Below are 22,522 nucleotides of genomic sequence, written 5' to 3'. Positions count from 1 at the left end.
CCATACTATGTTTTGATGCACCAGATATACAATGCTGCATAGCAGATGTAGGCTTAGAAGCCTGAGGACTATGCGATCTACCAAGATGGCTAGACATAGCAACCACAGGTCGCAACTTTGTATGATGGGCAGAATTAGAGACAGGGACTAGGGAAGACTGTAGTAGAAGATTGGCAAGACACTCGAGAGTCATCACAAAGAGCGACCTGAGAAGGCTCTGCATTTGGGGCTGGCAAGTCTCGTGAGATGCACCACAAACAGACTGGAGAAGGCACTAGATCTGAGGGTTTGGAACACTCTTGAGATTCACCACAAGCAGGTTGAACCGGAACTACAGCCGAAGAGGATGGCTCAAGGATGGAACCATTGTCAGACGCAGAGGCACATGCCACTGAATGTGACTTGGAAGTCATATCCCTAGAGAAAACACTTCGACTTGATCTGGAGACTGCGGCAGCAAATGTAACACCTTGGGGAACAAACATAGATTGTACACAATCCTTAGCCTCAGGAAAATTCAGTCTCTCCTTGGCACGTAGAGACAAAACTTCCTTCTCAAATCTGAACCGATCATTTAACTTAGATGCTACTGCATGGCTACCACCACTGTTAACACAAGACTCAGGACCAACGCAATCCTTCGCTTCATGAACGTCCATCCCGCATGAAACACACAATAGAGGTAGGCCAAGGGCTAGATGCCAGCAGGACTGACCAATGTGACCATAACAATGGTAGTGAAAAATCTCCTAGCATAGGAACATACTTTTTAACTCGAGAACAATACTAACCAGTAGACAAAATATCAGGAACATGGAGAAGGTCAAAATAATGTAATGATCAGCATCAGCGTGGGAACTAGGTCACCACCCATCTTCTTAACCTGCCCCATCCCTACGTTTTCTGGGCAGTGGTATGCCCCAGTCCCAACATTTTTGGACCTTTTTTTTTTTTTTTAGGCTCAAACATTCGCTTTTCATGAGAAACATCGAAAATTCATAAAGAAATCGCTCACCTGAGGTTTAAAATACTCGATCCAGGTACGAGTACTTCCTTACCTGACTGGGTTTTCTAACAGGCTGGCACCAAAGAAAACGAGTTCTATGAGAGGGTAACTACTTTATCCACTCATAAACAGTATTTATTTACTTGGTACAAATTTATATATAGTACAAGAGTATATTGGTTTTCAAACAGTAATATAGGCATTATAAGCATTGTTTCACTCATTAACTCATCACCATTCATGGCCTTTTTTTGCCACATTACCTGATCATCATTTCTGACTGTTTCTTCCTCTAATGCTATGTAAACTTTGTCCTCCACATTGTCATCGATTGGGTGAATCACTCTGGCCCTGAATGTCTTTATTGGCCAGGTCACTGGTAACAGGTGAATTGCCGAGACAATGGCGTGCAGGGGGGGGAGACGTTATGCAGTGTAAGGCATTGTCCCTGCTTGGCATCTTGTAGAGGAATAGAGGAAGGTGTCCCGTGTATACGTGCCAAAAATCACTCGCGAAAATTGAAAATTGTGCAAATTAGGGACCTTGCAATGTTGCCGCGTTAATTTACGTCTCCGGGATATGAGTGCACATCATGTTAGGACGTGAATTCACGTCTCCAGGACAGGGCGTGTTAATTCTCTCCACTTTTACAACATGTTCAGTAGCAAGCTTTCTTGTTAATCATGCCTCATCATACACTGTCAAATCTCTGGCATAAACAACACCTCTAGAGGAATTTAATGAAGCATGAGAACAGGATACAGGTTGATCCCCCCAAATGGTCTGGGATAACATACATGTCCTTGTATCTACATCTGGCACTTCAACCAGCAAGCTACCACCAGCCTGAGGAACAACCCTACGGGACTTACCACAAACTCATATCAACGCACTATGCATATCAAACACATCACACTTCCTCAGATCCACCCCTTCCTTGAAGCACATGACCAAAAACTTGACAAATAACTCTTTTTGTGTAATTAGGTCAAACAGAGACTGGACAATTTCGTGGGACGGGGATGGGACCTCTTAGATGGAGGTCAACGTCCACTGGCCACCTCATAGGACTCTAAGAGATGGAGAGTTCACAGAATCCTGACACATGCCAGAGGGTCATAGCATCGGGAGGCTGGCCAATTCATTATTAATTTCTTCCAGTACAATGAAAAGCCTTTATTCCCCCACTCCTTCACCCACCATGGAGCCCAATAAGGGGAGGTCTTAAGCCAGGGACATCACCACTGGTGTCCTCAGAGGTAGCAGGAGAGTATACGTGGGTAAGCACCGGGGGACCTGGGCAAGGGTGACTCCAGGACGATAGGAGCCGCCAGGCTCCCCAGTGCCCACTTGACCCTAGCGAATGTATGACCAGCTGATTGACCTGGTCAGGCCCAACCAGGCCGCCCATGTAGCTAGGATAAGGGATCAAACAGGTGTATTGCTAGCTGCAGGATCACTCAACCCCCCGGACTCTCGACTCCCAGCATTACGGGACGCCACACACGGCAAAAACGTCGGGAGGCAACAGTCCCGCTCTGGATGGCAAGTGGGCAGGGATTAACATCACCAGCAGGCCTCCTCCACCAGTGATGTAGGGGGTGCTTGGTCCACAAGGCCGACAAATGCCAAACCCTACAAAGGTAGGCATGCCTCCAAAGTAGGTGGCACTGCCAGCCACGTTTCAAGCCGAGCCACTACGTCAAGGTGACCTCCCTCAGCAGGATGGGTAACCATGAGCTCAGGTGACACCCCCCCCACCTCGGTGATTTTCTTATTTTTATTGGAATTTTTGTCAGTCCAATCCTGCTACCCCAGGTACCTTCATTGCTCCCCAGAACTATATTGAGGAAGGGCGCCTTCTGGCTGAAGAGCTTTGCTGTCACTCCAACAAAGTAAGTGTGTCACATGGGCAAACTGTTACCTGTTATGTCCTGTCATGTGCAACATACCGGCTTTATACAGACCCTGCCATTAACCCCTTAACCGCGGGGCGTCACTTTCATGACGCTTGGGAGCAAGGGATCATACCGCGGGGCGTCGCTTTTGTGATTCTGTGTTATTTTGAATTCACCCGGGCTTTCAAGTGGGGGCTTGTATCATCTATCAGTACTGACAATGTCCAACACTAGTCAGCACTCCTAATCTCATCTGTACTCCCATCCATTGTTGACAATTTAGCCATTTCTCCCCGTTCTTGACTCCCCTCCCTACCCCCCCTCCATTACCCTATCCTCTCGCCTGCCCGGCCATGCTACGCTAAGTAAATCTTCCCTGGAATTTTTCACTGATTTCATCCATTGAAATAAGCCCTATGTCGTATTCTTATACCAAATAATATATACAAGAAAGAAATCAGGTAAGTGAGAGTGCCATACACCTGGAATTGGCTAATTATCACCTGACAACACCTCACGTGCACTCGTTCGCTAATTTTCGCTGTTTTTTCCCCTTGAAATATGCCGTATAATCTATTTTCGTAATAAATATACATGTAAGGAGAAGGGAGAAGCCTAAGTGATATTTACATTCACCTGGAACTACCTAATTTATAATGTATTGTCTAGATTTCCTGCCAATCATATCAGTGCTACACAAAGCTGTTTCAAGATTTAACATTGGTAGTTCTGATTATACATCTCCTAAGTAGGCCTCTAATCTATTTTCGTAATAAATATACATGTAAGGAGGGAAGGGAGAAGCCTAAATGATATTTACATTCAAATGGAACTACCAAATTTATAATGTATTGTCTAGATTTTCTGCCAATCATATCAGTGCTAGACTTAGCTGTTTCAAGAAGTAATATTGGTAACTCTGAATAACCCCTAAAGCAGGCCTCTAGGCTAGCTGGCCTGGCCCCTGCGTTATCAGTGTACTCTCATCTTCCGAAGTGAGAGGACGTATATTTCATCTTGCTGACTTCAAGGCCTTTTTTCACCCCCATGCAAAGGGCTCTGTGACCTTTACCCCCTACTAAACCTCGTGTGGAAAGAGGTAAAGGGCTGACAATTGATAAAAGAGTGACTACGATCTTTCTATTGGGTAAAACAGTGCAAGTGGAATTGTAAATAATGTGTAAACAGCAAGTGAAAGTAATGAATGCAAATATATGTGAACAATGGAAAATAGTTTATAAGTTATTTCAAGTGACAGTGCATAACACTGTAAATAAAATAGAAATGTAAATAACGTAAATAAAATAGAGAACGTAAATAGAAATGTAAATGAGTAGTATTATAAGAATACGGGTATATACCCTAGGAGTAATGAAAGTGAAAGTTTCACTCTAGCATGTCTGAATGCTATGAGTTATGAGAGTGAAGATGAAAGTGACATTCACTCTCAATGCCAGTATACAGGACGAGAAAGTGAATGCTACGTATTTTACTGAAAGAAATTGAATCCCTACAGTGACAATAAACTAATACTACTGAAGGAAACTTATGGATAAAGACTGTAGATATATATAAGTGTTATATAGTAATAGAAATATAAAGTGTGAGGGGTTTTATGAATAATAAATGACAGACTACCATGAGCGAACTAGTGCCAGTGCGACGATCAGACGTGCTCGTATTTTCCATTGCTTTCACAGTGTTTTTTTTTTTAGTATGGATCCCAAACTACTTGAAAATTGTAGAATAGTGTTTATAGTGTTTGTATCTGGCTGTGGTAATCATATTACGGGTTGTCGGGAAGTGTAAAGTGGAGACTTCGTTACCCTACTTCAGAGGTCTCCACAAGTCCTACGGTAACCGACGAAGGCTCAACAATCATTCCAGGAGAAAGCTGAAGGTATGTGCCATAAGCATATGTAATTTTATTATTCTAGGACTAATAACTGATTTCTGGCAAATATTTTTTGAGAGTCTGTCGGAGCCCAAATAACCCCGCGGCACACGCAAGTAATTGGTAAACAAGCCCGCGGTGTAGGGGTTAAGAAGAGGCATGTGAAGTGCACAAAACAGGAATACAACAAACCAAAAAATGTGTGTTATACTTGTCTGAAGCCTGTATGTGGTGTACACTCATATCATGTGGGTCTGGAATGTGTATTAAACTGAAACAATTCACTTGCCTTAGTGTTGTACCCATCAGTGTATTTCACTTTTAACCCGTCACGTCCTGAGGTTTTCCGCACCTCCGACATCCCCCAGTCCCGAGGTAGTTTTGAAATTTATTTTTTAGGCTAAAACCTTCGCTTTTGGTGAGAAACATCGAAAATTCATAGAGAAATCGTTCATCTGAGGTTTAAAGTGCCCCATCCAGGTAGGAGTTCCTCCTTACCTGAGTGGGTTTTCTAACATGCTGGCACCAAAGAAAACGAGTTCTATGGGAGGGTAACTATTTTATCCACTCATAAACGGTATTTATTTATTTACTTGGTACGAATGTATATGTGGTATGACAGTATATTGGTTTTCAAGCAGTAATAAAGGCATTATAAGCATTGTTTCACTCACTAACTAATCACCATAACTGACCTATTTTTGCCACACTACTTGATCATTATTTCTGGCTGTTTCTTCTGCTAATGCTATGTAAACATTATCCTCCACATTGTCATCGATTGGGGAATCACTCTGGCCCTGAATAACTTTACTAGCCAGGTCACTGGTAACAGGTCCTTTGCCAAGACAATGTCGTGAGGGGGGGAGGGGGGATGTTATGCAGTGTAAGGCATTGTCCCTGCTTGGTATCTTGTACAGGAATAGAGGAAGGTGTCCCGTGTATACATACGAAAAATCACGTGCGAAAATTGAAAATTGTGCAAATTAGCGACCTTGCAATTGCACGACGTACTGGTACGTCGCCGGGACTGGCAAATGCAAATCGTTGCAACGTACCCATACGTCGTCGGGACGGGGCGGGTTAAAAATGGTACTTTGATATTGTGAGTTTTATTTTTTTTATGTCATACTCTGGGCATAGGCTTCATAGCCTCCTATCAAGGCCCAGTAGTCTTCCCACATACCATACACCTCTACATGTCACCACTTCAGCGCTAACACCCACCGTCCATGCTGAATACATGCAAGGGCTGTCTCATACAGGACTGGTGTATTGGTATTAGTGGGAGTATTTTTACGGCATGTCGGCGGGTCTTCTGGTAGATCAGTAAAGCCTGATTTAATGAAATTCAAATCCTTGAACTGTTCCCTGTCCCAGCCGGGATTTGAACCTGGGTCCGTTAGGACTGCAGGCCACCTCTCTACCGACTGAGCCACCGCCTTCCCCATCATAATACAGTGTTATCAGCATTATATCAAATGCTGTGATCACAGTTCCATTTTGATATTTTTGGTAATTTCTTTCATGTACTGTATGCACACTATCTGAGTTTGCTACTGTAACATTGTGTTGTGCTACCCTTTACCTGTAAACCATTAAATTATTTTTATGAAAGATAATACTGTTCTCTGTCTTTGGTGGCACAAGTTACGAACACTTACGTTGTGTGTCTTTCTACTGTTCTTTTAAATAAATATTGAAGTGTATGAGTATGCTTTAATGCAATAAATGGATGGTGGAATAACCCTGAACAGTGTTATTTTTGTATGGTAAACTGTGTGAAAAATGTCAGTTGATAAAAAACGATGTTTCATTACCAATTTAATTATGGTGGGTCCACTAGACCACCACTACCAGTAATGTAAATCACCTTTGAAGATGCTTACCTAGATTTAAAGCATTTTACAATTGATGATGGGGGTTGCAAATGGTCATAATCACTTACGATGTCTTGCCCGTGTCGCCTCTGCGAAGTGATTCGATGGCCGGTTGTGTCAGTTATGGCTGTGACGTGGCTGTTGGTGTATATTGTATATAGAAGGAACACTTTATATCTGTTGTAGAGCTTTATCATGCATCATATTAAAATCATCATCTCATAAATAGGACCATCACACATTCCTGGTAGAGGAGTAGTATTCTGTTCTGAAATCTATAAATACTATTTAAAGACTGGTCTTGTTTTTCTGTAATGGAAGAACACGATAAGGGACACTATGGTTTAAATATGCATAAAACAACATAAAACATTGGGTGTCATATCTCCTGCATTAAAATAATTCAACTTACAATGGATTATCCTATGTATTTCGAAGTTTACAACTTTTGTGATTATTTCTCGTTCATGATTTTCATATTCGTTAAATGATGATTAGTTTGAAACATATAGTCTACAGTACACTCTGCATTGTCTCTATTTATGAATTATTTAATAATAATAAGTAATATATGATGGAACAGACTGTTGTCTGGCAAAGCCTCAAAGTCTTGACACCCTAAGACAGTACTGATATTATCCCCAACATAAGAATTTAAAGAGAAAAAGTGAGAGCACTTTGTTTTCCTTACATACTGATCTGTATCAGTACTGAACAGTGTATCTACTTATCGATCTATTGCCAGACGCGTTAATCCCATAAGGGGTGGCCACAAACAAATCGCCTCCATGGCACCCTGTCCCCCGGCATTTCATTGCCCTGCTCCAAATTCACACCTTCCTCTCTCATATACCTCTCCATTTCATCCTCCCTCCAACTCATCCTTGGCCTTCCCCTCCCTCTCTCCCCCTCCACCTTACTCACATACACTCTCCTCATGAGTCTCTTACTGTCCATCCTCTCCACATGGCCAAACTACCTCAGTGTGTTTCTCCTAACCCTTCCTATCACATCCACATTCACACCACAAGGCTCCTTCACATCCTTATTTGTTAGTCTGCCTCTCCATGTGACTCCACAGGCTCCTCTCAAATAACTCATTTCCACTGCTCTCACTCTTCACTTGTGGCCCTCCAACAACGCCCGAGCTTCATTTCCGTACGTTAGAGTTGGTATAACGATACTGTCATGTAATAACTTTTTCACTTCCATGCCCACTTCCCTGTTTCTTATCACTGCCCTCAAGGAATCAGCAACTTTTCTTCCTTGTTGTACCGTTTCAAGCACTTCACCTTCCAAACTTCCATCCTTACTCATCACACTACACAAGTACTTAAACGTACTCACATTTTCCATTTCCTCATCATCCAACCTCACTGTACATTCATTGACTACACCTCTTTCGAAGACCAAAACTTTACTCTTCCCTGCATTCACCTTTAGGTTCCGTTTCTTACACACTCTCCCAAACTCATCCACCAAGTCTTGTAGCTCCCCTTCATCTTCACTTAACAACACAGTATCATCTGCAAACAACAGTACAGGGAGTTTCCAAACACTGCCCTCTCTCATTAGGGCCACTCTAACATCCACTGCACTTCCTTGTATCTCTTTTTTAACCCCATCCACATACTGTACAGACTGAACAACCATGGAAACATGACACATCCCTGTTTCAACCCAACCTTGAAATAGAAATACTAGGTTCACTATCAACACGCAATGCAGCCTTAGCACCCTCGTACATACTCTTCACGGCCTTCAACAACTTCACATCTACTCCATGTATTCTTAATACTTTCCATAAGCCTTCTCTATCCACCCTGTCATATACTTACCCCAAATCCATGAAGGGCGCATACACCATCCTTCCCTACTCTAAAACCTTTTCCACCAAAGATCTGAGAATGAATATCTGATCTACACAACCTCTACCGTTCCTAAAGCCTCCCTGTTCTGCAACAAATTCCTTTGTTATTTCCCTAACTCTGTCAGTAAGTATCCTACCGTATACTTTTCCTATTACACTAAGATAAATGCCCTAATCATTACCACGCACTTCTTTTTCCCCTTTCCCTTTGTACAAGGGAATAATTATACCTGACTTCCAATCCTCAAGGACTCTACCTTGCTCCCATGTCAATCTGCACATCTTCCGCATTCATTCCACTACTATCTCTCCCATGGTTCAGCATTTCACCACAAACTCGATCCATTCCTGGGGCTTTCCCCATTTTGACTTTCTTCATTGCTTACACAACTTCCATCCTACTGATTCCTTTTAGTCTTCTCACCTCCCTCCTTCTCCCAGCCATTCCCCAGCCACTTATACTCGCATTACTTTCATTCTCTGTGTTCAACAATTCTTTAAAGTGTTCTCTTCACCTGCTCACTTTTCTTCCTTCTCAACTAGTAATCTAACATTTTTATCTTTCATTCCCCTACCAACTTCATTGCCAACCTGTCTGACTCTCTTTACCTCTTTCCGGAACATTTTCTTACATTCTCTGCACCTGGCACTCAAATTACTTCCAATTTCTTCATCCACTGTCTTCTTACTCACTTTTACCAGTATTTTCACCTCTCTCTTTCTTTCTACACATAAATCTCTCATCCGTCTCTCAACTTCTTCCACGTCCGTCTTTCTCATCCATTCATTATATGCTTTTTTCATTTCTGCCACATCCTGTCTTACCTTCGCATTCCACCATGCTGTTCCTTGCACCCCCTTTCATCTTCTCTTCACCCCACACACTACCTCACATGCTGCACATATTTCTTCTGTGAATATCTTGCACACACCTTCCACATCCCCCATCTGCTCCACTTCATATTTACCCAATCGTTCCTCCACTTCTCTCTTATATTCTGCCTTTTTCTCATCCTCTTGTAACCTTTCCACCCTCCTTGCATATACTCCTTCCTCCCGTCCTTCCCTTCTTCTATTTCTCCATTTTACTTACCAAGTGGTGTTCAGAAAGTCCACTCACCAACCAGTATATGCTCTTGCATCCTTTACACATCTTCACGTCCTGTCATCCACACACACACACATAATCAATCATTCCCATGCTTTCATTCAGTTCACCATCCACCCTTCTCATCATTTGCCATGTACACCAGAGGATCATTTTGTGCCTGAAGAGGGTCCCTCCCTGCACAAATGTCCACTAAAGCAATGCCATTCTCATCTATCTCAGCAGGCACACCCCACTCACCAACTATTCCATCCATCTTCACATTCCCTGCTTTACCATTCATATCACCAATCAAAAACATTCTCTTATTCCATGCAAACTTTTCCAAGCACTCTTCCACATTTGTCCAGAACTCTTCTCTCACTCTGCTTGCACGATCTTACGTTAGTGCATACACGCACACAATCGCCCACATTTGTAGTCCAACTTTCAGTCTTACCCACACAATCCTTGAGGCAACTGATCAATTCTCTTTTATATTCTCCATTCATCTGCTACTCACAGCAATACACACTCTTTCTTTTGCCCTCTCATTCTCACCTGCTCCTGCACATATACCCCATCCATACTCCCAGACTCTCACACTCTCATCTCACCATTTTGTTTCAGTTAATCCACATATATCCACATTTCGCACCCTCAGGCACCTGGACAATCTCTCGCACTCTTTCATCTCATCATTTGCACCCCTTTCATTCCACGTCGCCATCCGTATCATGTCCTTTGTTTGGTCCTCAGTCGTCATCTTTTGGTCAGTCCTATTCCGAGGCTTCTTGTTCGTATTTTTAGTTAGTTGTTATCCGGGAAGGGGTACTAACCCTCCGCCATCCTACTTGCTGTCATTTAGGGATAACGTGTAGTATGCAGTTAAAGTGTTCGTTGATAATAATTATTGATGTTTCTGTATAGGAAGCCAGGAGAGGATCTGCTTATAATTCACAAATGAAATGAACTAAAACATGATTATAATTATCGTAAATGCTTTTTAAATATATAAAAAATAGTGATTTTGTAGGCTATGTTCGTTCTTGAATCCTTTATTTTCCCATAAGGAACACAGGTGTCGGGGATGCATTTTTTTTTTTTTTTTTTGGTGGGGTACACTTAGTCATCCAGCCATACCGTGAACGTCGAAGCAAAGTCAGCGAGAAATGATTCAACTACGTCGCACCTTTGCTCTGGAATAAATGAAATAATTTGGCTAATTAAACCCCCCAAAAAAATAATGATAATAACCAGAAAAGCCGTGTTTGTCCAATTTAGGCCTAACCTAACGTCAACCTATCATAATACCTAATTTCGTGTGGGGGGATGAAGAAGGTGCGACGTTGCCGAGTCTTCTCCAGACATTTGATCCCGCATTGCCAACACGATGGGATGACTAATTATACCCTCTTGCCCCTCCCACACACATACACACACACACACACAAAACGTGTCCGGGACCAGACTGCTTAGTTCGGATATTTAAAGCCAGTGGTCAGTCTCTCCACCCTGAGTGCCATTATATGATCAATTAACCAAATTCATCCTTTGGATATTAGAACTTATGAGCCACACCCACTTGCAGTGTCCTAACCCATTAAACCACCAGATATTCGTTTTGCCGAATGCTTACTGCCCTCAATGTTAGTCACTTGAAAGGAACGCAACAGAAAGGGATTGGATGATGGTTGTCCCCACTGTCATGCATCTAATACTGAAAGTTTTTAATGAAAGTATTTTGTATTTTAACAAACTCTTTTTCCATATTATTGACAGATGAAGAATGATGCTTCAGTTTCTCTACAGGAAGCACTTTCAAGTTTTCTGGCTAATTATAACAAGACATAAATTACTACATTTGTACCCCCAGTGGATCTTATGACTCCTCAACAGAAACACATTCATCACATGGTTGGTACTGTATGGGTATTAGCTCCCATTTCTGATAACTGTCCTGATATATATATAATCCATGGATAAGGCTTAAAATGTAGAAAAGTCTTGGTGTCACAAATATAATCAGGTCAAAATGAAGTCCTGATATTGAGGAAAGGGTCCAGTACTTAAAAAGTAGGAAAAAATAACTGTTATTGAGTATTTACATCTTTGCATGAACTAATTTAATATATTTTATTGGTAATATACAGGACTGAGAAGACAACAATTTCATTTGGAAGTACTGGTTATTTACAAATGCATCGAGGACGCAAATGTTATCTACTCTACAGTGACATATTAAATGTTGTATCTTTGCTCTCTCCAGACGACTCCTAAACATTAAAATGAAACTTTTAGGTGGTAATTTATCTTCATTCATCTCTTGATTACATGAGGTTCATTCCATGTTAAAGAAAATACTCATAGTAGTAAAGCTACAATAGACATCGTTACTGAACTGGTCAACGTGCGCTTCAAGACAAATATGAACATAATGAACGCCAATGTTGTCTAAATGAAGAAATGTATCTTGGAACGGTACGGTGCGTGAGGCTCTCATATCCTCGTTCCTGACTGGGGGATGGGTGCCATGGGAGAGATTACAGCTTCACAACGTGTAACACGAAAAAGGAGATGGAAATCGTGTAAGTCTTTGTTGAGGGTGGATGTATTGGTCTACCACAGTTGCAGAATTAGTCAATTGTCCTGTAGTATTATCAGTTACAGTTCTCACTTTATTGGTAGATATGTATCCAGTTTTAGAATTTGACAGAAATCTCCTTGCATTATAACCAAGCATTTAGTTCCATTATCAATCAGAGGGCTGGCGAAGAACCAGATTTCTCCTGTGGATGGAGAGGCCAGGGATCTTCTTCTCTGCCAGCGATGGATCCAACGGTAGACAGTGGAGAGGCTAGTGCCAACCTGAATAGCTATATCCATCGCCCCCATCCCTTCCAGCCACAGCCACACGATCTTGCAGCGAGTTTCTAAGGTCACCATTTTGCTTTTGACAGTTCACCTTGTCATCTTACATCAGATAATGCCTGCAACCCGAGGAAGTATATTTTATTTTGGGGAGGGGGATTACTAAACAGATCTGTTACAGCAGGTGAATGAAATTTTGTTTCAATGAAAACTTCATAGCATTCCAAAACTGAACAAAATAATCTAACAGGAGCAAAAATATAATAAAGTATACATCAACACATGGCTGGAGGTAAGCCCTGAAATCCAAAAGGTCTTGCCTATAGTAGTCAGCTCTGATCCGCTATGGGTTCATCTGACCTGAACTGTATTGTCTGGAATTGGCTGGATTGACCAAAATACAGTATGCCTGAAATAAAATAAAAGTATTTTCTGTCTTTAGATGAACAAAACATTATCTGTCATCAACCGTTTCACTGTGATATATCCTTTCTGAGCTTATTAAAATTGTACAGATGAGCAAGAATAGTGATGACAAATAATCATCATAGTGTAAGGGTTCATGAAGAGGTTTTAATGTATTTAAAGTTTTCAGTGAAATTTGTATGTGACGTATGTCATTTCTGCAAGCATGTTGAGAGCTTCCTGCCGTGACTCCTGCATAAAATTTGTTATAGGTATTAGGAAATATCGCCGCAGATGACGAATACACTGATTGAAAATGAAAAGAACGAGAAAAAAAATCTCGTGGCAACAAGGAATGCAGATATTTAAATGCATAACCCATTTGTGCCCAGAGTATTAAATTGAGGACGAAACAAGGCATTTTCGAAAATTAATAAAAGGGGAACCTCATGATACGAACCTATGTGCTTCACAACTATGAGACAATAGGATGGGGTTGGTAAGCTTAGTACCCTTCCAGCCTAATCCTTCACGCAAGAATCTTGGACACTGACGGATTAACAGAACCCTCTGGAACTCAGGTGGCAGGATCTGTTGCGTATTATACTTCTTTATCCTAACATGGCCAAACATTACCATCTCTCCAGCTTGAATGCGAGCTGTAACAATGGATGAACACTATAATATCATACTAGCTTCGATGAAGTGCAATGAAAAGGATGTTTGATCATAGCATTGTCTCTTTCTGACAATTAGCTATAAAAGATGATCATAGCATTGTCTTTTTCTGCCAATTAGGTATGAAAGGTGAAAATCTGGGACAACTTATGGTGAAAGACCTATGGCCTCTCGATGGGATGTCCCGATAGTAGGGTTCGAACTAAAACCGTGGTGGACATTTACAGTGGGTGTCGGGAATATGCCCTTTCATATACTTGCATGTGTTTTCATCGTGTCCTTTCTGCCAATGGTATACAGTATTTGGGTTCAATCATACACAGGCACAGTCATTGCAACATTTTGACATTCACATACATCACTTTCTACAGACGTCCCTTCCCCATTTATACTTCGTAGGGAGGTGGTAATTTCTCGCAAACACTAACTGAGCAAAGAATCCGTTCAGTCAGTAAGCCTGATTAATATGTTCATTTTATGGACTGATACAAATAAAGATATAGAACCCTGTAAATAGATCGTGATACATATCAGTTTCAAGTTTACTAACATGGAATGTTTGAAATACATTAGTTTTTCAATATTTTCCGGACATTTTAAAACAAAGATTACCCTTCCCTTGGCAATGTTTTTCCTAGAATAAACCGATTGGTTTCATGGTAGTAGCAAGAGGATACAGAGGATAGTGCAAAGGAGAGATTGTTGTTATTGTGTTGGCTGAGGACGGTAAGATCACCACATGTACTCTGGCTGTGGCAAGGCAAATCAAATATGACACAGGCAGATGAAGAGAATGATGCTTCACCCAAAAGCAGATCATATTTATAACTGGCCTTCATCTCACTGTAGGTTACATTTTTATTACTATAATAATCTGTTATTAACCGGCATAAATTACAGTATCAGTAATCGTAGTAGCGATTACTACGCGGGGATGGAGCAGGTTAGAGTGTCGTCCAGTTCATGAGATAAGTCAGTGCAGGCACTATAATGCTCACGAAGCCCACCGTTAAGTACAGACTAAATGACATTCGCTTTTTAAATGCAAAGACACTTGCAAATCTCTGCCAACCTAAGGATTTGTGGAATCAGATGCAAAAATTGTTGATTTTCTTTTTTTTTTCGTCTTTCTTGTTCAATAAAAACTTCAAAACGAAGAGGCGTGCATGAGCGTGATATCAACCAGAACGCTTTTTAAGAACCAGGAATATTTTGTATACTTTAAGCATCATTTGAGCTACAGATCGCAAGTTTTAGCCTAAATTCATTCTGTAGCATCAGAACTCTTCTCAGAATATTTAAAACTTCGCGAATTTGCGTTGTCCCATTCAACATTTACATATTACGTCCCGTATGTGTGTGTGTGTGTGTGTGTGTGTGTGTGTGCGTGTCTGTGTCTGTGTCTGTGTCTGTGTCTGTGTGTGATCTCTTTTTCTTTCTGGATTATTTCATACCAACTGAAATACCTGCGCGGCAGGGTGAGCTCGACATCACAACCTCAGGGCGAGAGTACAGGGAGGTGACCCCCACCTCACGAGGAGATGATGGGGAGGTGGTTTTACCTCATGAGCCTTTCAGGCAGGAACTGTGTATCTCTCCCGTGACCCGACGCCCCTCTTCCCTGCAGCCAGACCACCAGGCGGTGTGCAGTGTGAGTGCACTACACTTCAGTGGCGGAAACACTCACCAGAATCAGGGTGGGAGTTGTACACACAAACTCCCAAGCAAGCCCTCGGACGCAGTGTCCACCGGATTGGCCTCCATAAAAGAGGAGGACTCAGGAGGAGCTTCTAGTCTTGCGACACCCCAGGGGAGCAGCAGCAGAGTAGCACCCACTGGGTCTACTGTGGGTGGAGTGACAACCAGTTCTCCATCTTCTGCCACCCACCCGTGGGAGCCAGCATGTCAGCATGTCCTATGGACCAACTTCACTGTGAGTCCCCAGGAGGGAAGCGGGCCCAGGGGCAGACTCCACTGGAGCTATAAACTCAGGACAGACCACCGGTCGTCCCCCAAACTGCCCCAGTCATGATGGCCAGAGGAAAGACTCCACCAGAGCTGTGGCTTAGGCTAGGAGAGCCCACTGGGCCTCCCCCTCCCGCCGTCCCCGGGACAGGTGCCCCAGTCCTGATGGCAGAAGAGCAGACTCCATCAGAGCTGTGGCAGTAGCCAGGAGAGCCCACCGGGCCTCTTCTTCCCGCCATCGTCAGGTTCTGCGGCACATGGAGGAGTTCCCTTGGGTTCTCTCTCTGCCTCTGTCCTGAGTAGGAGCTCAGGCAGTGCCCACTGGGTCTGTCTGGCTGAAGGAGTGCCCACCGGGTCTCCCTCTCACGCCCCAGTCCAGAGTTCCGGCAGGGACCATTAGGCCCACCAGGCTGGGGAGCAAACCACCAGTCATTCTCCCTCCGCGACCCTCAGAGTTCCTACCAAGGGCAGCACCTCTTGCTCAGCCCACCCTTCCTGTGGCAGAGCAAGGTGCCCCTCTCTCCGCCCCTCTCCCCTCTCCTCCAGAGGGTGGGAACTTCTTCCCCACAGGTACCCCACCAGAGATCAGCCAGGGCGAGACGACCCCAAGGCCAAGTGTTCTGTCGCTGCAGCCCATCCTTTACCATCCCCGGGCGCTGCCGGACTCCTGCAGAGCAAGAGGCCACAGTCCACTCCTGATTGCCTCCACTCCCAGGCAAGCCTGCAGCCCCCAGAGCTGAAGGGGCACCTCCGATGCCTGCTATAGCCATCGGACCTCTCCTGGCATAGGTGGCTGCAGCTCGCCCCTGACAGCCGCCACTGCCAGATGAGACTGCAGCTCAGCTGGGGCGCCACCATCTCTGCAACCGATCCTCGGCCCGGGCCTGACCAGGTCCCTTCCCATGACTCTGACCATGATGAAGGGCCAACGTCATGCTGCGTGCCTCCTGGCCCAATTTGGACCTAGCCAAGAGGGCCCCGCCTCACCCAGGGTCCCTGCAGAAAGAGGGCCACCTACTATGCCACCCACAGGCTCCCATAGGACCCGTGGCGAGCTCACAGACGACCTACACCCGGACTACACTCCTGAAGGCCCACCCTCAATGCGGCAGCCACCTGTGGCTACTGGTGTAAGGGCCTCCTGCCCGGCGCGCTCTAGCACCCCTCTCTGCCGGCCCCATTAGTAAAAAGACACTGAAGTTGTTGTTTGTCCCCTAGTGACCAAAAGACACGATCCCCAGTGAACCAGTCCCCCCACCAGCGCCCCTAGTGTTGTCTCTTCCCTTTCTCCCCCTCGCTATCCTCCCATGTGGAAACAGCGAACTTGCCACCACAGGAAAACTCACTCGCGGAGTGTGGGGTGAGAGGCCCCGGTTGTTCCCAAGTGTGAACTACCCCCACCAGTGCAATACACAACGGACTCTCTCAGACAGTATTAGTGCTGTGCCTCCCTCCCCCCTCTCTTGTCCCCATAGATTTCATATGTTCTCCTTCCTCCCTTTCCTCCACTTCGGACCAGTCTATCGGTGTATGTCAAGTGTATATACATAAGGAATGCTCTCTGTGGTTGGCCCACGTAGGGGTACTATACCACAATAGTGCCCTCCTCCATCCCTGTCACACGAGTAGACAGTAAGTAATATATGCTTCCATTCTTTGTCATGCGCACATAGCATAAGGGTAGCTAGGATATCGTCCATGTCACGCGCATATAGAGAACTAGCATAGGGTGCCGTCCATGTCATGCGGATATATATAACTAGCATAGGGTTCCGTTCATGTCACGCGAACGTGTACGAGAATTAGAATATACTGCCGTCCATGTCACGCATTGGATATTCTGATATGGACGGGATTGTAAATGCTATATACACGAGAACAGAGCACACCTGGTATATTGTATGAGTTGTATGGAAATTGTCCTGTACAAGAAGAGGTATATTACTGTGTGTTGGTCAAACTCTCTGAATTAGGGGGAGATATTTACTGTAGAACATAGTCTTCCAAGTCATATTACTAATTTGTATCGCTTAGGATTTGATCACGGATTGTGGTGTGTAATTGGATATTGTTAATATATCTGTGTGCCTTTGACAAGTCGTGTTTGGACTTCCCTTCCTTGTCTGTGACTGACCTGGTCAAGAATAAAGAACCCAAGGTTGCACCGTACCTGAACCTGAGAAGTCGGGGCTCAGAATACGCTGCATAACACCAACATCATAACAGTCATTTTATGATAAAATATTTCTTTTTAGCAAAGTTACCAGTAGCGCCTTAGGGCCTCACATTGTCTGGTAGTACCAATAATACAATACAAATGACGACATCGTACGCGTGATAATCACCAAACAGTTTTCTCAGCTTAGGGGATACTTTTCGACTCAATGGGTCAGATATTGTCTTCATTAACTTCTACACTGGAAGTTGTCTCCCAGAAGCCTGACAAAATTACCTCCTGCCGTATCAAGAACACGGTATAATATACAGACATCATTATACGGACAGGATTAAACGAAGATTGTTTCTAAACCTTTCTATACGGGGCTTTCTTAAATATACACAAATGATGGCAGTAACAATTAAAACTATAAGCGATATAAGGAGGTGTACCTCTTTAAAATATGATGACAAAATAGTTTAGAATATTCATTGTTACCTCCGGACATTTTACTTTTATCGAAGGTCTCACACACTGAAAAAATAATGAACGCTTCATCTCAAACTTCTCCCTCGAAAACTGCTCTCGAAACCGAAAATTATATTGAAATAGGATGGGAAAAATGAAAATGACATCCTTGGGGAAACTGGGTTAACTGAAGAATATCTTTAACCCTTTCCATCCAACAGTCTATCTGAAACTAAAATGACGGTAGAATTTAGTAGTCGTTGCAATCACAGGCTTATCTGAACTTGGACACGGTGGACTGCAGAGTTTAATTGTCCTTCTTTTGCAGACCACCATCCTACTTTCGGGAGATAGGGAGAGGACTGAGGGACGTTCATATAACCAGACAGTTCCACTGTCCGCTCATATTGATGCCACCACGTGAACGCGTCCCTGTCCAGCACCCTCACAGCAGCAAAAACAATATATAATGTTCAGGAAGGTTAAAATATAGCTGCTTTTACCCTTATCAGTAAAGTGAGCGCTGAAGCTGAAAAGATCGTGTGAAGGCAGCCTGATTAAAGTGAAAAACTTGGCATCGAAGTCAATGGGTTACTAACATTTAGAGAAATTTAAATTCCCGAACTGTACTGTACTTTGCCACAAGCGAGGATCGCTCTTGCGTCCTTTCGATCACTGGTCTACAAATCAACCACGGCTCTCTTGATATAAACCCATCTTCTTTTTCTTTGATGTTGGTAATGAGGATGATAGTGTTGGTGATGGTGGCAGATATGGTGAAAATTATATTGGTAATGGATGGTGATAATGGTGGTGGTGGTGAAAACAGTGAGGATGATGATTACGGTGGGTGATGCTGGATAATGGTGATGATGATAACGATGATGATGATGATTGTGATAGTGTTGATGATGGCGGTGATGAAAATAATGGTGGGTGATACTGGATAATGATGGTGATGTTAATGTGGGCATAGATCTTACTCCTTAAATCTGAGTAGCACCCCCCCCCCCGCCAAAAAAAAAAAAAAAACGTGTAAATGTAGATAGAATATATTAACGAGAGAATTGAAGGAATGACTGAACATAAGTTAAATAACTGATGTAAAAGAGGATTTAGGACGATGTTTTTTAAACATCTTGAACTAATAGCCTCGCAGGACTTGAGCAACATTTTTTTCCTTTAGCTTAGCAAAGACTTTTTGAAGTGGGGGAGTTTGATACAGGCTGCATATTAACCCCGTTCATAATGACAGGTCTCTCCTCAGCTAGATCAGGTCATTTGCATATACCAGTAATATGACAGATCATCAAAATGAAAAAAAGTTATCATCCTCATTTGTGTCATTCATGCATAATGTTAATATAAAGATAATACTCGCTGTATTCTGCGAGATATTAAAGTAGAATATTTTCTTATGCAGAAAAGAAAGATCGCAAGAATCAGCAAAACTTGCCATTCCCAAATGAAGCTGTGAATCCAGATTCAGGACTCGTAAAATTTGAGATATATATCCATATTGTATTTAACAGACTGAAAACCATTGGTGCGGGGAAACACAGACTGAAGAAGACAGTTGCATACATGAAATACCTGGTGTACTGGTTAAATCTTCGAATCGGTGTTCGATAGAAATGGGGTAAGTGTGGAACTAGATGGGTGGTGCGTGCCTGCCGTGATGGTGAAGGCATGGATGAAAAGAGCTGAACAGATCAGTAGGCTATATGCCCAATATACCGGTACGAGGACCTCCTGAGTCAACGAAAACTCTGTCAGTGTGAACTTGTTTCTCTGAGACAGAAGTAGGAGAAAGCTCCTAACCCGACGAGAATTCTGCACATTAGATGAACCCCCAATTTTTTATTATTCTTGCTATCATCATATTATTTCGCCTAGGAGAAACTATTCGAACTTGAGGGCTTAGATATAACATTTATTAAGTAAAGCATCAAAATCAGGGATTAAAACAGCAGGCGAAAGTGGTAGGGGGGTCTCTTACACCACTCTGCGTCAGGGTACTCCTTAAAAATAAATGTTCACTATCTGCTGCTGCAGAGTGACGGTCAAAAACAAGACAAGTAAGTCACATTCACTCACATTCAGTCTCTCACTTGTTATATGTGATGGTCGATACCAAAACAATTTCTACCCATCATCATCATTTCGTGCTAATTACTGTTTATCCGAGTCTTTTCACTTCCTATGTTACAGATCATTGACAGATATTCCTTCACAAACTATTTCACATTGATTTACTATACAGTATTCCATTTGCATCAGTTACCCTTCTGAACGTTCAAACCTCCACAAAATTAACAGTGTGTCTTGCGCTATCCTTCCACCTTCCCCAAGGCCTCCTTCTTCCTCTCACTCATCCAGGTTCTATCACTGTCTCGGCACCCATTTTTTTTTTCCCCATATGACTTCATCTTTCATAAACCTTAATCTGCTCATTCCCATATGCCAAGTCTACTTTCACATTCTAACTTGCAGTGCTATTTCTCACACTGTCGAACCATCTAACACCTTACTGAAACCTTAAGCACCTTATTTGCAACACTTAAAACCTTTTCCGGGTCCTAGCGATTAAGGTTCACGTCTCGCAGCCATACATCACTGTCGGAATCACTATGCCTTCATACATATCCGTCTTTCTACTACAATGCGATTTTATCCAGCTTAGCAAAACCCACTATTAGTGCCGGGATTAAAGAAGGTTCGCCCTAACCCGTCCCGTTCCGTATGTCTCTAACAACAGAAAAAAATTATCGTCTTCAGACAGCAGGGATGAAGTGCAATATGTATATTCAGAGTGAAATCGATGAGAAAACGAACCATGGACTTACGGTATAGAAATGTCCTCAGGAAGTGGCTGGTGTCAGTGGAGTGACTGACCACGACCCGCATTAATATATATACGTAGCTGGGGCGAGAGAGCCGCCCCCTTCATTACGTCACGCACACTGCAACTCTGATTGGACAGTTTCCTAGTTCGATAGTTTGAGTTTGATTGCAAGGAGAGAGAGAGAGAGAGAGATTTACATTCAACTTAATAAGTGTACAAATTAAATCAAAATATTTGCTCGTCGGAGCATACCACATAACACTGTACATGGATTCTACAGTAAATTTATCCATGGATTAATATTTACTTATTTATTGAACCTATTATTTTCTTATTTATATTTATATTTCAGTAGCTTTGGTGATATACACACTGTAACAAGGCTTAGGAGGGATGGTTTAACCAACTCAGGCTAAAGGCATATCCTATATTATATTCTCGTTACCTTCAAGAGATGTAAATTAGCTTAAGACATTTTTTTCTTTCAACTTGACCACTTTGATATGGTCCGGATGAACTTCTTGAGCACGAACGATTGTTCAGGAATAGAATATCATCAGTAAGTGGTAATAATAAGATATAATCGTAAAGCGCCGGTTAGTCTGTGGGAGTTCCCGTCAAAAGGGTTACGCAAAAATTTGCATAAAGGAGCGGGAAGACGTAGTGGGATGTTATTTTAACAGAATTAGGGGCCCACACATTTCATGTGTGGAATCTGGAGGCTGGACAGAGCTCGCATCACTACTCTTACTCTACTCGTAACTCCCAAAAGTTAAAAACAAAAGCTGAAAATTAAACTGTCCCCTATAATAACAGTAACCTTCTTAGAAAATTATATGAAAAAATAAGAAAAAAATCAAATATTCACTTCATGATTATAGGCTTTTTTTTTTTTTTTTTTTTTTTAATGGCCATACAGTACAAATTTATGTTGTACCACCTTAGCAAATAAAAAAAATTTGTCTTTGCCCTGATCAGTCAAAAACGGTTAATGTCTGAAACAAGTATAGCTCGATTCGTACCAATAAAGATGATGGCCACTGTCAGAGCAGATGTATTTGACACACACAACCTCTCTGCGTCCATTTTTCGCTATTGACAAACTCTGACTTTATTCATTATTATGATCTTGTTTGACCTTCAGTGTCAGATCTGATTATGCCCATCCCACCGTGTTGGAGAGCGAGGAACATTTTTGTTTTATGCCTTGTCTCGCGTTTTAACTCCTACATGGAATTTTAGAAAAATCAAATTCTGAAATGGCCATATTATGGCATTTGTTCACCCTGAAGGCCAAAGTAACACAAAAATTTATAAGATTGGTTGCACATCAGTTGCGGGGGTGGGTGTCTATGAAGTGACTTTTTTTTACCTAGAATACTTCCTTCCATGGTTTTATAGCAATGCTCCAAAAATGTAATGCTGTTTTTTTTTTTTTCACCACAACCTACTCCTTGTGTAAACTTACTGTGGAGGCCGGACGGCTGTTCTCGTCGG

Source organism: Coenobita brevimanus, chromosome 56 (assembly GCF_032717465.1).
Source record: "Coenobita brevimanus isolate Jiangsu-jjx chromosome 56, ASM3271746v2, whole genome shotgun sequence".
In the NCBI taxonomy this organism is placed as follows: domain Eukaryota; kingdom Metazoa; phylum Arthropoda; class Malacostraca; order Decapoda; family Coenobitidae; genus Coenobita; species Coenobita brevimanus.
The sequence above is the reverse complement of the archived record's forward strand: the minus strand, read 5'-3'. Positions refer to the sequence as shown.